The sequence below is a fragment of the Caretta caretta genome, chromosome 12, assembly GCF_965140235.1.
Source record: "Caretta caretta isolate rCarCar2 chromosome 12, rCarCar1.hap1, whole genome shotgun sequence".
Lineage (NCBI taxonomy): Eukaryota > Metazoa > Chordata > Testudines > Cheloniidae > Caretta > Caretta caretta.
In genome coordinates this window covers 4,240,223-4,255,169 of record NC_134217.1, presented here as the reverse complement: position 1 = coordinate 4,255,169, position 14,947 = coordinate 4,240,223, and the positions used below count along the sequence as shown (strand labels likewise).

The 14,947-nt window shown below is 52.9% G+C and overlaps 1 protein-coding gene across 4 annotated transcripts in view; it reads left to right on the top strand.

Moving 5' to 3' along the window:
• Positions 1-1,932: 1,932 nt before the first annotated feature.
• The window catches only part of ST3GAL2 (ST3 beta-galactoside alpha-2,3-sialyltransferase 2), an 85,132-nt gene continuing 72,117 nt past the window's right edge, over positions 1,933-14,947 (top strand). The window contains exon 1 of one of the 4 annotated variants that reach the window (XM_048816857.2): positions 1,933-2,100. The gene's annotated coding sequence lies outside the window, so the exon portion shown is untranslated. Of the gene's footprint in view, positions 2,101-2,404; positions 2,680-14,947 lie in introns of those variants that run through there. The other 3 variants (XM_048816854.2, XM_048816856.2, XM_048816855.2) reach the window with 3 other exon arrangements.

Genomic DNA, 14,947 nt, shown 5'->3' with positions numbered 1-14,947 from the left:
TATGAGCTGAACTGTGTATTTAAGGAAAGTCTCTAAGGCTCAAAGCAGTTTAACTTTCAAATGAGCAGTTAATTTAAAGCAAGAAGAGCGAGTATGGCAGGACAGATAAACACATGGGCCCGGATCTGCAAAGGGACTTAGCGTTGCCATGAACATCATCGTAGTGCCTAATGAATCACGGGAACAACACTGTGATGCACAAAGCGTGAGGTAGGTTCCCAGGCTCCCTATACAATGAATGGGGAGAGATAGGTTCCTTAGAGTGGAATGCAAACAAGCCAGCACACTAGGCCTAAGCTAGCCCACTGGAAGAGTCAAGAAAGATGGGAACAAGGATCTCCTATCTCTCAGGCATGTGCTTTAACCACTGAGCTATGGATATTCTGATAGGAGAGGCCATCAGTCTCTCCTGTTGAAGCTGTTCTACTGTGGATTAACTAATTAACTAGTCATTAGGCCAGAGAGATCGAAAAAGCAAGCAAGTGGAAAGGACTCTGTAACCCAGTGATTAGGACAACCATTTAGGAGATCCAAGGTCCAATCCCCCTTCCATTATTTGTCCACAGTGGAACAGCATCAACAGGAGAGATTGAGGGAGTACCCACCTTGGGGTGACCAGATGTCCCGATTTTATAGGGACAGTCCCAATATTTGGGGCTTTGTCTTATATAGATGCCTATTATCCCCCACTCCCTGTCCCAATTTTTCACACTTGCTGTCTGGTCACCCTAACCCCCTTCCTCCCCCAAAAAATCATAATACCCCATAGCTCTGTGGTTAGAGCACCCTCCAGAGAGGTGGGAGAGCCCTGTTCAATTCCTTTCTCTCCCTCTTGCAGATGGGGAGTTGAACATGGGCCTCCCACATCCCTGAGTTATAAGGTGGGTGGGTGCTGCTACGACCTCTGCATGCCAGATTGTGAATGGGATCTGACCTGGTAGGCAGCCTCTGAGCATGCCTCCCAGACCCAGCCCTGCTTGTGACTAGGAAGATGAACATCTGCCTCCCCATTCCACTGAATTGTTTTGGGGCTTAGGTGGAGATAGGCAACCCGATGCCTCAAAACTTAGGTGCCTACAGGGTTCAGCGGGAGTTTGGTGGATCAATCTGCAATGGAGCCAAAACCAGAATTTATGCATTTCAACCTGAGACTAGGGCTGGGCACCCATGTACCGCTGTGGGTCTGGGCCATGGAACTGTAGTGGGGGGTGAGTCTAGGCTGCACTGTGCACGTGGGGAAGGGAGAGCCTGTCACAAGCCATGTCGCTGGTCGCTCTGTGGGGCTGTGTCTGTGTCAGACCCTGGGAATAGCTGACCTGTTCCCAAAACATCAGAACGGCCAGACTGGGTCAGACCAAGGGTCCATCGAGCCCAGTGTCCTGTCTGCCGACAGTGGCCCGTGCCAAGTGCCCCAGAGGGAATGAACAGAACAGGTATCATCAGTTGATCCATCCCCATTCCCAGCTCCTGGCAAACAGAGGCTAGGGACACCGTCCCTGCCCATCCTGGCTCAGAGCCATTGATGGGCCTGTCCTCCATGAACGTACCTAGTTCCTTTTTGAACCCTGGTATAGTCTTGCTTGGCCTTCACAACACCCCTGATTTCCTCCTTCCCCTGACACCCCTGCAGCAGCGCGTTCCCCTTTCTGATCACAGCCCGCAGTATTTGCGGCTTTTAGTCTAGGGGGCGCGCTGCATGCTGGGAACGGTAGTTTCCCCTGGCCAGGCCCTTCCCGGGGAAGAAAACCCCAGGAGGGTCAGGAGACTACAAGTCCCACCAGCCCCGGCAGGAGCCGCGGCTCCGCGCGCAGCGCATCATGGGAGCTGTAGTTTCCTTCCCTCAGAAGCGCTGCGGCTGCCGGGGGCTGTTGGCCCCGCGTGGACTACAACTCCCAGCGTCGCGTGGGACCGCCCCCCCCTCCCTCCGAAATCTCTGCCCGCGGCGGGCGAGGAGCCCCCGTGAACTGAAGTGGGGCTGCCGCGGGTGGGCGGGTAGAAGGGCAGCAGCTGCCGGCCGGGAGCGATCGAGGCGCCCGGCCCCGGCGGTCCCGCAGCAGCGCCGAGGGGCGCCCGGAGCGGAGCGGAGCCGAGCCGAGCCAGGTGCCGATGCTGCCGCGCGCGCGGGGGGCGCGGGGGGCTGCGGGCCCCGCTCACCGGCCGCTGGCCCCGCGCACCGGCGGGCTGTCCCCCGAGCCCGGCCCCCGCGGCGGCAGGGACAGCCGCCGCTTCCCTCGGGCTCTCCAGGCTGCCCGGCGGGCTCGCTGCCGGGGTCCCCGGGCGGGGCGCGGGGTGACAGCGGAGCTGAGGGGCGGTGCTGTGTCTTGGGGGAGGGGATTTCCCGCCCGCCCCCTCGGGCCGCCGGGCCGGCTGCTCGCAGCCGCAGCCGCGGGCTTTCCCGGCGTGCCCGCGGCCCGTTAGCCGCGCGGTTCCTCACCCTGCGGCGCGGGGTTCGCACCCGGGGCCGGCCCTGCGGAGTAGCGGGTCGGAGCGGCTCCGGCTCCGGCTCCGGCTCCGGCCGCGGTCTGCCCTTCCCCGCCGCGCCCCCGGCTTTGGGCGCCTTCCCCTGGTAGGGGCGAGCGAAGCGGCCCCGTGGCCGCAGCCTGCGTTACGGACCGTCCTGTCGGCGGGACTCTGCCTTGATCTAAATGTGCGTTTCAGCGGGTGGCTGCCTTGGTTTACGTAGGTATTGTGGCATTTGAGTCCAAGCCGTGTCCTGGGCCCAAGAGGGAGCCCTGGGTTAGCGCGTCGGGATTGCTTTGTGGCTTTTTGGTAGCGGCCCGGTCGGTGTCTCCTCCTGAGATGAGCCGAGGGTCGCTGAAGGTGGAGTCAGGGTGCCTTGAAACCTGTTGGGGTCAGCGCCTAGCGACTCTCTGCTAAAGGTCTGAAATAAGAAGGTCGCACAGGCAGCTGCGGCTTGGTGAGAATTGCTCCTCCCCAGGCGTGTGGGGGGGAAAGGAAGGGGAGCTGTGCTGTGGAGTGGAGAAAGCCCTACATGCCAGCGGGCTTTAACTGGGCACCCGGTGCGGTTTGTGACTGTCTCTAGCACCTTGCTGGAGGTACGCTACGGGTGGGCTGGTTTGTTTTGGATTATTTGCCAAGATGTTCAGCAAACCTAGCGTTTCCTCTCCTTTTGCCCTCCCAGTGCCATATGGCTTCTGGCCTTTGTGCATTGTGGCATGGGCACTAGATGTCTAGCGGAGGGCAAGAGCCTGGGCCTTATGGCCGAATTAGAGGGCCTTCCATCATGAAGTGTCTCCAAGTACTTCATGAACTGACTGATGGTATATGCCCCGGCTCCTCTCGGGTGGTGGATGGCATGCACTAGCAGTAGGAAGAAAGGGACTCTAGAGCAAAGATTTAGGGACAAACCCCTTCTTTTCCTAGCACTTCCGTGGGATACTTGCTGTGAGTTTCTCCAGAATCGAACTGCTCTAAAAACCCGCCAACAGACTACTGGGTCAAGAGATCCTGAGTGCCTCTCAGTGACATTGGTATCCTGTCTTCTCAGTTCTGAAGTGAAAATTAATTTTGGCTTCTCCCCAGCCCTTTGCTAACTCAAGTCTGGGATCTCAAAGTCAAGCTGGGTTTTTCCTGGCATATGCCTAGTCCAGGCCAGGCGAGATTCTGTAATTGATGTTCTCTTGTTGTACAGCGCAGAATGGAAATGAGCTCTCAATGCTGGGTGACCAACATTAAAAAAACGGGTACAACTTGAAAGTCCGCAGCTGTGGCACCCAGCAAGTGGTACCCCTCCTTCACAGGGTCTTCTCCTGTTAACTGGACTCTTAATGTCCATACACAGGAGACAGGACTTCTACTAGGCAGGTTCCAAAAAGGTCTTGAAGCTGTAAAGCCAATAGGGTTCAGCTCCATTCTCCAGAAGGATGAATGGCTGAATTGGCCATGTCGGCATGTGGACCTCTGGGGGTTGGGTTCTCTAGGTATGTCCAACCTGAGGCTCTGAATAAGCCATCCCCTCTGAGAGTGCTTCATGACCCCTATGATGTCAACTCTTCCTCCCTTCTGCTAGGGCTAAGTGAGTACCACATAGGCCAGCGTGTGGCCTGCTGCTTCCTGTCCTCTTGCTCCACTGTTGCGTTTTCCTTGCGCTCAGTATGGTCTGGGGGGCTCCTGCCTCTCCTTAAACAAACCCACTCTTCCATCCCACTGTGTGTTTGCTGAAACAACGGCCATTAAGCCCAGCAGTGGGTAGTTCGGCATTGATTTCTATTTCTCCCTCCTCTCCATCAGCTGGTTGTGGGATGAGCCTGTTCAGAGGTAACAGGCTTTCATTAGCAAAGCCCACTGTCCACCATGCTGCCTGCAATGCACTGCTGTTAAGAAAGGCCTAGGTGTGCTCCTGGGGACTGTGCTGTCTTCTGCATCATAACCACGCTGGTGGGATATGGGAGTGGTGGGTACCTCTGCAAATTGGGATCTTATTATCACCCCTGGGCTGATCAGAGCCTCTAACTCTCTCTGCTCTAGAAAACTTACGCCGAGGATGGGAGTGTGCTGCTGCTGCTGCAGTGTGCACGTTTTTACTTCCCACTTGGATCGCTGCCATCCGACGGAGCTCGGCCGTGACCAGCGGAAGCACGGATGGGAAGCCCATTTTGAAAGTTATGCAGTGTGCAGGAGTGAGCAGATTTGATCAGAGCCAGATGTTCTGTCTGCAGCAGAGACCGGGGCGGGGGGGAAGGAGGGGGAAAGGAAACTGTTAACCTTGTAATCCGAGACAGGGTAGCCTCTGCAGCTACTTGGGTTCGCTGCAATTTTTTTTATCTCTCAGGCAGCCTTTGGGTTTCCTGTTGTTGCACTGCAGATGCCTGTCCAAAGGGTTTTCATTGTGGTCCCATTTACTTGGTGCTGACAGTTCAAAAAATATATCTAGATACCCAAAGACCAAAGGGAAGAGACTTAACCATGGGATAGAGTTGCTGGAGTCCTAGATAACAGGATGGAGGTTCTGTCACCGGCAGTAACCTGTAGCTCAGCACTCAAATGCTGTCAGTTTAGTAGGCCTGAAATTGGCAGTTTCCCAGGTTTATTAAAGGCTCCTGCCAAGCGAAGGTGGTGGAGTTGGTTGGACTCTGTCAGCAATTGTTAGTTAGAATGGAAACCCGAAGAGAAGCCTGCGTGGTGTATTCCTGGCTTGGAGTCCGCTGCTTCCTGCCAGTTCCTGTCCTAATGAGCAGGAATGGGGGTTGCTGCTTAGCATTGACCTTGGGCCCCATCCTGCAGGGTCTCTGTGTGCGCTGACCTCCCTTTTTGCCCTACGGGAGTCATGTGCATGGAAGAACCCTCCACTGGGAAAGCAGGTGATGCTTTTTCGTAGCTATAGCAGCCCGTGGTGCTTTTCTGTAGCCTTCCAGGGTACCTGATCCTCAGTTCTTGAGAACTAAGGGGGGAACAGGCCTGTTCCACAGCAGGGGGAGCTGAGGCACCTGGGAGATCACACAGCCCGTCAGCTGCAGTTAGGACTAGGTGGTAGCCCAGGTTGTCCTCCAGCTATTTAGCAGAATGCTTTGTCTGCTGAGCCCAGTTCTTCAGCTGATGTGTATATATTTGGGTACACTGCCCCTTGGGGCTGCTTGTCTAGTGGTAACCACCAGAGCTGCTTGCTTTAATGACCGAAGAGTTCTTACACCAGCCACATTGACTCCCGAGCCCTGCAGGCGAGTCTAGCTCTTCTGTCTGGTGCGTCAGCAGCAGACCAGAACGGCCCCTTCTCTCTGCAGAGGTCGCGTTGCTGGGGATGGTGACCAGGCAGGGGGTAGTAGAGTAGGGCTGGGTTGCGTGTGCCTTGGGTGCTCTGAGCTTGCGGTGCCAGCAGTTGGGGAAAAGCGTCTTTCCTTGTGAGCACGGCACGTTTGCCGTCGAGTCACTGTGTGCGTCAAAAACTGACCTTGATGTGTTTTAAATGAAATCTGAGACCAGCGATCAGGTCTCCTTCCTGCCTGCTAGTCCTGCTTATTCCCAGAGGTGGGGGAGTGGGGGGGTCGCACCCTACATGCTACTGTCCTATGGAAGTTCCCATTTTGCGGTAATGACACCAAATGCTGCAGTGTTGCTAGCTTAAGCTGTAGTGGATTTGGGGGCGTTATGGTAGAATAATGGGACGTGCATTTTTTTAAAATGGTCCAGTGTGCCAGTAAAGTGACTTTTAAAATGAGATTTGATGCCAGAGGCTCTTATTGGTTTGTACCATACTGAGCACAAGCGCATCCGGATTGGTTACCTTCAGGGGCTGCTACAAGTCAGATAATTAAAGAAATGCAAATAACTCTTCCTTTCCTGCACTACTATTCAGAGCAGAGGCACGCATTGTGCAGGTAAATCACCACCTGACACCTAACCGCTAATAAAACCACTACACTGGGAGAACATGCTTCCCAGAGAGGCATCTAAACATCCGCCTACAAAGAGAATGTGCAGTGGTGAAGAAGGTGGGAAGTAGTTCTCATGAGTCCCCTGACTTGCTCCCTGTCTTAGGAGAAGGTACCCATAAGACAAGTGTTTCCATGCTTTGACTGTTCACCCGTGGAAGGAGGAGCGTTTCTTCCCCTGTTGTAAAGGCAGTTCCTAGCAATGGGCAGCAAAGCCAGTAGGAGTGTCCCTTCCTGTGTGTGCTTCAGAGAGAGTGAAGATAAAACCAGTGAGGAAATGTATCTAAAATTGAACAGTATCCTGTGTGCTCAGCTCAACAAGGCTACTCTCCTCCCCAGCCCTGTTTCCTCGGGTCACGGTTCATCCATTCCCACCCTCCCTTCAGAGTCACTCCCAGGGCTCCAAAATAAAATTTTAAATTAGGCTTGGGATAGCTGGTCCTTTCCCATTGCTTCTGGGTGAATCCAGAGCTTCCAGCGTCAGCCCTGGCAGGCTGCAGAGAGATCTCTACAGATGGCGTGTGATCCTGATTAGTCAGTGGAATACACTGCCCTTGAACTCCTCCAGCCTGGAGTGTGGCTGGCAGGCAGGTTGGAAGTCCCCCTGCATGAAGCTGTGACTTGCTTTTCCCTTCAGCCTGACATCTTCCCCTCCCCCTGCCAAAGCTTTAGCTTGCTGGCTAAGAGCTCCTGGGAGCCTGTGTGAGTGCAGGAATAGCCTGCATGATGGGGGAAATCCTAGCACTTGTGGTGTGGCTGGGAAGTGAGGGCAGAACAGAGCCGGTGGAGCCTCCCGGCAGACTGCGCGTCAGTCACTGTCCCTGCTCGGTGTCCCTGCTTTGTGCTGATTCCCTTCCCCATTGGTGCAGATGGCAAACCTGGCTGATGCTATTGCTACCTGGCCGATTCTGTCCCTAATGTCATGCAGGAGACACAGAGACTGAACGAAGCAGGCAGGCGGAGGAGGATTGTGACTGGGGAAGCTATTCACACACATCTCTGTAATCGGGCCCTGTTCAGGGCAAGGGGAGGGAGCGTGTGGGAAGGATGACGTGATGGAGTAGAGCTGCTAAGCTTGCATGCATTTAGTCTATGGTGCATGAGGCAGGGGCCCTATCCTGTGTTTGCTGAGCATCCTCCCGTCCCGTTCGGGGGGCATTGTCCAGGATTTTCCCCTACCGAAGGCCATGTGTGCTAGCTGAAGAACACCACGATACCAGTTTGTGACCCCCTCACGCTACATCTCACTTGGTAGGTGCCCCATGGCTACAGAGCTCGCTAGGGTATTTCTCTAGCCCCTGTGACCTCCGAAATGGCCGCGTGGCTTTCTGTTTCTATGGAAGTTGGGGGCATTTGAATCCTGTTTCTTAATCCCTTCCCAGACTGTAGCTGTCCTGACCTCAGGAAGCTGGAGATCCAGTGTGGCCCTGGTGGGGGCGTGGCACACTGGACTTTCACGCTTCCAGTCGAGTTACACAACAGCCGTGCTATTTTGAAGGTGGGGATCATGGCTTAATTTTTATCCTAGATCCTTGGACTCACTTTTTGTGGGAAGCGTCCAGCTCCTGGAGGGAGATCTTTATTTCTCCCCTTGCTTTAGCAGCTCTTCTCAAATGCTTGCTCACCGGCGGCCAGGGTAAAATGCTGTAGGTGTCGCACTCCGTCCAGGCCCCCATCCCTCACGCACCAGAGTTTCTTGGCCGCTGTGGCGTGCTCTGCTTTGTACCCCTTTCTCAGCATCCTGGGTGCTGCTGCGGCGAGGAGCTGTCTTCTAACCTGCCCAGCCTCCAGCCTCCCTCTTGGGTCCAATGTCACAGCAAATAGCTAGCCTGCCAGCAGCGCTGAGAAAATGGACATGATGCTCGTCAGTGTTGCTGCCACCCACAGGTTCTGAATGACGGAGATGGATGAGGCTTGGCTCAGTTTTCACTTAGCTGCTTCTAGAAGAAGGCCTGATCTCTCTGTAGCTAGCTCAGGGGTGGGCAAACTACAGATCAAGCCCGCCAGCCGTTTTAAGCCGGCCCTTGAGCTCTTGCTGGGGAGCAGGGTCTGTGGCTTGCCGCGCTCCAGTTGGGAAGCAGGGTCGGGGGCTTCTCCATGTGGCTCCCAGAAGCAGCGGCATGGCCCCACTCTGGCTCCTATGGGTAGAGGCAGCCAGGGGGTTCCGCTCTGCACCCTGCCCCCGCCCCAAGTGTTGCCACCGCAGCTCTCATTGGCCAGGAACTGCAGCAAATGGCAGCTGCAGGGGTGGTACCTGCGGATGGGGCAGTGTGCAGAGCTGCCTGGCTGCGGCTCCGTGTAGGAGCCCAAGTGGGGACATGCTGCTGCTTCCAGGAGCCGCTTGAAGTAAGCGCTGCCCGGAGCCTGCACCCCGAGCCTCTCTCCATGCCCCAAACCCCTTCTCCTGCCCCAGCCCTGATCCCCCTTCCACTCTCCAAACCCCTTGATCCTAGCCTGGAGCATGCTCCTGCATCCCAACAAAACGCCCCTGGACTAAATTAAAATGGTCTTGGCCCTGGCAGCCTCCTTGGGGAAGGATCAGTATTTCAGCTGCTCCAGGAAGCTTGCCAGATGCCGAGGCCTTCTTCTCCCTGATCTCATGAAGGCAGGGATTGTATTGCTCACATACCTGCAGACTGTGGCTCCTTCCCAGCTCGCTCCTCACTTGAGCACTAATCCACCCTCCTCTGCAGCTGGGTGAAGAGACTGTGTCATGGCTGTCCCAGGCAGAGCTCATTGAAGCAAATGGGTCTAGGTCTGAGGCAGCAGCCTGTGGAGCTCTCCAGAGACGCACGGCTTGTTCACCCCGGCTTGCTACTGCCAGAGCGCCCAAAATGCCTCTTCTTGCCACATTAAGGGTCAGATCCTACTTGACCCTCATCCCCAGAGAGGCGCTGTGTTTCAGTGGATAAAAGCACTGGACTGGGAGTCAGGAGATCTGGGTTCTATTCCCGGCTTGGCCAGTGACCTGTCTCCCTGTGCCTCAAGTTCCTTTCCCATGCTTTGACTTGTCTAGTTAGGCCATAGGTTCTCTGGGCTGTCACTGTGCAGTGCTCAGTGCCACAGGGATACTGCAATGCCATTCACTATAGTGGAGTGCTCAGGTGAGCAGGGTTTGGCCCGTATTGCTGTTAGCTGTCATCCAGCCCAGGCTAGTCTGGTGGGCTCTTGGAGGCTTCAGCAATTGAGCCCTAATCCTCCCCCTGCTTGACTGCAATTTCTGTCGCATGCAGACATGTGAGGGAAAGCCTGTGCTGCCATGGGATCTGCAGGGAATCAGAGGGGTGGAGGTTGCAAGGGGCACATGAGGTATAAATCCTTGCTCCCAGGAAGGACTGGCACCATCCCACAATTGGGAATGAGCAAATGAAGCCAAGCAGATGGGGCTATCTTCACCTTGTCTCATTGGTACACTCCAATGTGAGTTTCTTCTAACCAAGTACAATGGGCCACCCTGGGTGGGAGGTAGGTTTAAAACCAAGGACCTTCAGCAGCACAGTATGAGCAGCTCCTGCTTGAGCTACAGGAGTAGCTAGGCTAGCTGGTGGCAGCAGTAGGCTGCTGACCTTTAGTGAACCAGCCAATAGAGGCCTCTGGAATGCCCTATGCAGTCCATGCTTTGCCACTCTGCTACATGACCACTGTAGTTGTGTGATTGGGCTCAGCCATTTGGGGTGGGGTTGGAAGGAAGAAGATATAGAAGAACATAAGAATGGCCAGAATGGGTCAGATTAATGGTCCATCTAGCCTGGTATCCTGTCTTCTGTGTGGCCAGTGCTAGATGCTTCAGAGGAAATTAACAGAAGAGGGCAATTTCAAGTGATGTAGCATTGCAGCCTGAACATCTGAGAACCACTGTAACAGAAGTTTTAAAAACTTGACTTAAGATCAGTATTTAAAATCAAATCTCACTCGTTAAACGCATAAATTCCTCTTAACTCAGCCTTTATGGAACATTTTGTTCCATCTTCACTATGAATCCTTGTGGATAACAACACAGCCTGCGGTTGTGTGAGCACCCTCTTAGTCTCAAATACCCTTTCCCCTTTTCAGTATCTTAGGTAAGCGTGAGACAGTGGGGAAGGGATATCTCAGTGGTTTGAGCATTGGCCTGCTAAATCCAGGGTTGTGAGCTCAATCCTTGAGGGGGCTGTTTAGGGATCTGGGGCAAAAATTGGGGATTGGCCCTGCTTTGAGCAGGGGGTTGGACTAGATGACCTCCTGAGGTCCCTCCCAACCCTGGTATTCTATGATTCTATATCCTTAAGAGAAGGAAGTCTGATTACATATGAAGACTTATTTCACCCACGTGCTATATTTGAACAGAATAGCAAAGCAAATTATAGCCTGGCAAACATAAGGGCTCACTGTAAAGTAATGACATGAACTGTTGTGAAAACTGGAGCACAATCAGTTGGTTTGTGAAAACTGGAGCACAATCAGTTGGTTCATTAACTCTTCCTACTCCAGACAATGGAACTAGATACGCGGTGCTTGGAAACAACCTAACTTCCTGTCAGTTTAGGAGGAGTCTGTTATAGATGTGATGTTGGGGAAGGAGTGGGGAATTGCTTGGTGGAATTGCCAAACGGAAATTTGAGTAACTCAGCATGGTGTGATTTGTTTTGGGTTTTTTTGCGCCATAGTCTATTTCCCTCCTCCCTCCACCCCAGTTCAAAGGGATGACTTCCAATCCTTGTGTAAAGGTGCTGTATTTAATAGTCTTAAGAAGATTCATTGGGAACTGAAATTAAAAAGTTTCTAGTCATTACAGTGAGATTCTTTTACGTGACCTGCTCTGAGTTTTATTAATGTTGTTTTAGAGCACGGTTATAAAAAAGGGGGCCATTTAAACTTTGTACCTCAGTTCCTCATCTCTAGGCTGGGGATCTGAGGCACAGAGAAACTAAGACTTGCCCAAGGTCCCACAGGAAATGTATAGCTGTGACATTCTATACCACTGTAACCCCCATATTCCTCATTTTCATATAATCATGGTCTTACCTTACAAGGCATGGTTTATATGTATCGGGAAAGGTTATGATCTGCTGAAAGTCATTTCTCTATCCATATATGTGTATCGTTGATGCATATGGCGTTATGAGAATTGTGTTGTAAAGCATGCTGTAAATTGGGGATCAGCCAGATATTAGCTCCCCAGAGGCAACAGCAAGGAAAGTACCAATGCTCGGGCGGGGTGTCAAACAACCATCAACAGCCATTGTCCAGCAAGGGAGCTACAGTACAATGACTCACCTGCACGAGGCCACACCAGGGGAATTACTCAACCTTGCTGGGAGAGACTCACCAATGCCCCCCACATGTGCCTGGACTAGTGTTCTACAGGCACATGGACTGAGGGTATAAAACAGACAGAGTGGACACATACTGGGCCCTTCTCCTGACCCCACCTATGGTGCAAGCAACCAAGACACTGAGAAGAAGACAAGACTCCAACACAGGAGACTGGCCCAGGTTTAAGGAACAAACCTGTATATTAAGGACTGCAATATCCAGTGGGGTGAGAAAAACTGCTTAATCTAGTTGCTGCCCAGCCTAATAGGGTTGAGAGTTTAGACCACATGCTTATATTTTATTTTATTTTGGTAACCACTCTGACTTATGCTTTGACTTATAATCACTTAAAATCTATCTTTATAATTAATAAATCTGTTTGTTTATCCTACCTGAAGCAGTGCGTTTGGTTTGAAGCGTGTCAAGAGTCTCTCCCCTTGGGATAACAAGCCTGGTACATATCAATTTCTTTGTTAAATTGACGAACTCATGTAAGCTTGCAGCCTCCAGTGGGCATAACTGGACACTGCAGACGGAGGTTCCTAGGGTTGTGTCTGGGACCGGAGATATTGGTTAATGTCATTTGGCTGCAAGTAGCTGGGAGCAGCTTACATGCCAGAGGCTGTGCGTGAACAGCCCAGGAGTGGGGGTTCTCACAGCAGAGCAGGGTAAGGCTGGCTCCCAGAGTCAAGGATTGGGGTGGCCTAGCAGATCATCAGTCCAGACAATACCAGAGGGGAACATCATGGTGGCAGAGCAAGGAGTTGGGAGCCATAGCCCCCCCAGGTCCCAAGCTAGCTCCCTAACATCTGGATCATGCCCCCCTTGAGGTCAGATCCGCAGCTGGTGCAAATGAGACCACCAGACGTATCATTAGGGGAGTGCGTCTGGGGCGCATGTGGCATCCTGGCATGGGGTGCAGGATAGCGCCTGGGGGCCAGGAGCTGGAGTTTTACTCCCTGCTGTGCTGCCAACCCTGGTGAATTGCTTCACCTGCATGCGCCTCCATTTTCTCATCTGTCAAACAGGAAGTCCTGGAGGGCTTCGCAGACACTGAATCTCCATGTCCAAGAAGTGCTTCAAACAGGAGATAACCCAGTGTATCTCTGTACTCTCCCACTGCTCCCCCCTCTTGCTCTCAGGCAGTCTAGCCTGTCCAGACCTCCCACCTGACTGCAGCTTTTCCCCTTGCAGTTTGTCTCTGTGGAGCATGGAACACCTGGGGGAGGCAGTATTTACTGCTCTGCACCATAGGGATTTCAAGCAGGCATGTCCCTCATCTTGGCACCAATGGGCTTCTCTCCCAGGGCCATCTGTGGAAGTACCTGATGCCGGGGTAGCACTGGGAGCTCCCCTGACCCCACCCCTCTGCTGTTCCCTATTGATGACGTGCAGGCAGTATTCGCTTTGCCCCCTGAGCAATCCCTGCGGATTGATCCTGCCTTCCTGAAATTGAGAGGGAGCTTGGCTACTGACTCCAACTAGGTCAGACATTGGTCCTTCAGTGGCTAGGGACCCGTCCTTTGCCACCTGGGGCTCTCATGAGATGGCCCTTGAGATCTGCAGGGCGCAGCATTGTCATGGGGGCGGGCACTCCAAGGACCCAGGATCTCCAACTCCTGGGACCAAGGCCAGGTGTTGGGCTCCGGTCCTGCAGTCTAGCCAGCAGGGAGTCGGCCCGCATGGTCCTTGGAGCTGTTGCTCAGCTATCTTCCTAATTCAGCCAGCGCCAACACTCCAGAGAGCAGCCAGTCACTGTGCTGGCAACTCACAGGATTTTATCATGAGTCTCAGGGTAATTATTGTTCTCTGTAAAGCCCCAGCTCCTGGAGTCAAGGTGCGGATGTGATGAGTTCAACTGTCCTTCTGAAAGAAAAAGTAAGTCTCTAGCCCTTGTGGCTGGGGAGAAAGAGGTCACATTTTGAAGCTAATGGCTCAAAAGGTAAATAAAAAGAACCCCAAATCTATTATTTGTACATAATCTCTGGATTTTTAAAGCCAGTCTCGTGATTTTTGAACATTTGGGGTTGGCAATACAGCAGTCACTCTGCCTTGGCTCTGCTTCCCATCATGCACTGCAAGTTGTGTGATGTTCGGCTCTCCCGAAGCAGCCCCTGGTTCGAGCAGGCATTTGCTTTCCTTTCAGACTTCCCCTTGGAAGCCAGACACCCGTGCAAGCCACCAGTCCCTCCCTTTTATGAACTCTAATCCTGGACCTGCTCTCTGGGCTCACTTGTATTAATCGAGATGCAATAAAAGACCCAAAGAGGCAAGTAGGCAATGTCAAACAGCTTTAAATGAGGTTTGGTATCCAGAGATGCCAGCCTGCTTATAAGGCGAACGCACCATTAAACATCCATTTAACCTGGCACTGGCTACCGGAAGACAGAATACTGGGCTAGATGGACCTTTCGTCTGACCCAGTGTGACCGTTCTTATTAGATACTGAAAAAGGAAAAACAAAGCGTTTGCAATGTAAGGTATTAAGTCAGGCTTCCATTTTAACATCTTCCCTTGTTTCTTTTAGCTGGAGAGAGTCTTTAGAAGGAAAAAAACCCTCGTTTGACCATCTTAGGTGATTTGAAAGATGATAATAACTGTCTTTTTGGGAAAAGAGAAAAAGTTGAGTTGAGATGGGCTGGATAAAGTCTGATCCCATTTCCTGCAAGACAAACACACACATGCAAAGGGAAAGGAAAGAACAATGAAGGAAAGAAAATGCAGCTTCTGTCTCTGGGGTTGACTCTTGTTTGCAACCTGGCTGCTGGAGAAACACAGGTTCAGCCCATGGGCAGATCAGCCACACACAGACCTGGCAAACTTGTCCAGGTATTGGGCTGTTTAGGGCATTGCTTTTATCAGCTTTCTGGTCACAGGCTTACAGCAGTGTTGCAAAATTACAGTCTTGGCTGGCTAAGCCCAACTCTTATTAGACTGAAGGCAACAGGAAAGAGAAGAAACAAGGTGGGGAAGGAAAAGGACACGCTGGGAGAAGGTGTCTGTGTTAACGTCTCACATACCAGGTGGTGGTTGCAACCTCCACCGGCTCTGGCTAAACCCTATTTGTCCTCTTGCTCCCTCTCTCTCTGGCCTGGTCTGGTTGGACATCTCTCAGGATTAGGATGAAGAAGATCCAGGGTTCCAGGAGACTGGGGGTGACAGCCCTGGAAGTGCGCTCCTTCCCCTTCTGTCATCTTGCAGCCAGCCAGTGTCATAGTAGGCAGCTTCCCCCCAAACCAGTCCCTTTTTTTTTTTTTAGGACC